Raw genomic sequence first — 2,779 nt, forward strand, 5'->3', positions numbered from 1 at the left:
GAGTAGGAATGAGTTGGGCCCAAAGAACTGCATTGCTTTGGAGCCATACACCTCTTGGGTCAGACAGAGGGCTGCTACCTACTTGATGCCGTATGATTATCCAAGACCTACACCGTTGGATGTGGCTGGGCCTTCAACCCTCCCTACCCAACGTGTAGAGGAGTTGAGAGAAGAAGACCTTTCGCGTGCTTGGATCCGTGAGAGGGAGGAATTGCTGCAGCAGCTCAAGGAGAAGGACGCTATGATTGAATTCCTCGAGCACCGAGTGATCGATGATCCGAACGACGCTTGGACTTCTCTGCTTCCTCAGTCTTCCAAATTCTGGAAGAGGAGGTATGATCGACTTGCAAAGGAGAAAGCTGACATGGAAGCGGCCTATGAGAGAGAGATCAAGAAGTTGTGCACTTCTCGTCTTCCAGCATCCCGAGCTTTTAGGGATCCATAGGATGTCATTTACCTTTTCTCTTTGTAATTTAGAATGCTGTACTTTTTGTCTTGATGTATTGAATGAAATATTTTCCATGAGGAATCAAAAATGCTTAAATTAATCAAAATATTGCAAATAATACCCTAAGGGTTCCTTGAAAACAAAGCATTTGCACAAGCATTTCATGCATCATTCTTGCATAAACAGGTACCCTTTGGTTCTGGTCTTCTTGTCCTAACCTCTGTTCTTCATTTATTTTGAAGACAAGCTGATTCACCGGTATTATACACGAGTCAACTCTGCAAGAATCATGGAGCAGTTGGAACAAGAGAACAGAGAATTGAAGGAAGAGGTCGCCAGACTTGGCGCTTTGATGGAGCAACTCCTTGCCGCTCAGAATCAACCTGCTCCGACGCCTGTAACTCCTGCTCAGAGGACAGTCATTTCAGAGGTAGCTACTTCTACAGTGCCAGTCAGCACCCACGCGCCCAATGCCATGCCGCCCGGGTTTCCTTGGGGCATGCCCCCAGGTTTTATGCCAGATATTCCTGCGCCAACCTTCGCTCAAATGCCGGCGTCTAGCTCGGTCCCTATCGCCGCTCCTCCTGTCGTGCATACCATGCCAAGGGTAGACGACATCATCTATCACTCCGAGCCATCTGAGGGCGCAGACGTTCATGAAAAGATGGATGCCATGAACGATCAATTCCTTGAGCTGAGAAAGGAATTGAGGACTCTTCGAGGCAAAGACCTATTCGGCAAGTCTGCAGCCGAACTCTGCCTAGTTCCCGGTGTCAAGATACCGATCAAATTCAAGGTCCCGGACTTTGAAAAATACAAAGGGAACACCTGTCCGCTTGCTCACCTGGTCATGTACGCCAGGAAGATGTCAACACAGACTGATAATGATCAACTCCTGATTCATTATTTCCAAGACAGTCTATCTGGTGCCGCGCTCAGATGGTACATGAGCTTGGACAGCGCCAACATCAGATCTTTCAATGACCTTGGCGAAGCTTTCGTCAAGCAATATAAGTACAACGTCGATATGGCGCCTGACCGAGATCAACTCAGGTCCATGTCCCAGAAGGACAAGGAATCGTTCAAGGAGTACGCCCAGAGATGGCGAGAGCTGGCAGCTCAAATCACTCCACCGCTGGAAGAGAAGGAAATGACCAAGATCTTTCTGAAGACTCTTGGCTCATTTTATTATGAGCGGATGGTAGCAAGCGCTCCCTCTGATTTCACCGAGATGGTGAACATGGGGATGCGTCTCGAAGAAGGTGTCCGTGAAGGACGGTTGGCTAAGGATGATAGCTCTTCCTCTAAACGATATGGGGCCTTTAAGAGGAAAGAAGGTGAAGCACATGCCATTCAATCTCAGCCCAAACACAGAAGACCCTCTGCTCAGAGGAATCCTGCACGACATGTCAGTCATCAGCACCAGGTGGCTCACGTAGCACCTGTTTTCAAGGACAATACTCCTCAACATCAACAGTATCAGCATCAGCAACAATATCAACAACCGCAGTACCAACAGCAACAATCTCGTCCACAGCAACAGGCTTATCAGCCTCGTGGGAGTACGAGTAATCAGGCAAACATGGGTTACGAAAGGAAGAAGATCAGTTTTGATCCGATTCCTATGTCGTATGCGGAGTTATATCCCTCTCTAATAGAGCGGAAGTTGGTTTCTCCGAGAGATCCTCCGGCTATACCGGTCAACCCTCAATGATGGTATAAGCCTGACCTGCACTGCGTCTATCATTCTGGCGCTCCGGGCCATGACATAGAAAATTGTTTCCAGCTGAAGACTAAGGTGCAAGACCTTATGAGAAGTGGAATCCTGAGTTTTGAGGACTCAAGCCCGAACGTCACCAAGAACCCATTGCCTGCGCATGGGAAATCTGTCAACATGATTCAAGAATGCCTTGGGAGGTACAAGGTCAAGTATGTCAGCCACATCAGGCAGTCGTTGGTTGATTTACATAAGATGCTGTGTCAGTACAGTTATTTGGAGCATAACCACGACAAATGCCGCGTTTGCTCAATTAACCGTTCGGGTTGCGACCAGGTCCGCGAAGAACTTCAGAAGTTGTTGAATGAAGGTACCATTGAGATTCTCCAGAATCGCAATGTTGATGAAGTCGAACCTGAAGTGAACGTCATTTCACCAGTGTTCAAGCTGCCCGAGCCAGTTGTTATTCGTTACAATAGCAACAAGTCGAAGGCTTCCCCTTCTTTGATTATTAAGCCAGCTGGCCCTGTGCCCTATTCATCTGACAAAGCTGTACCCTTCAGATACAATCCTGTTGCTGTCCAGGATGGGGTCGAAGTGCCTTTGCCTTCAAC

Source organism: Lathyrus oleraceus, chromosome 4 (genome assembly GCF_024323335.1).
Source record: "Lathyrus oleraceus cultivar Zhongwan6 chromosome 4, CAAS_Psat_ZW6_1.0, whole genome shotgun sequence".
NCBI lineage: Eukaryota > Viridiplantae > Streptophyta > Magnoliopsida > Fabales > Fabaceae > Lathyrus > Lathyrus oleraceus.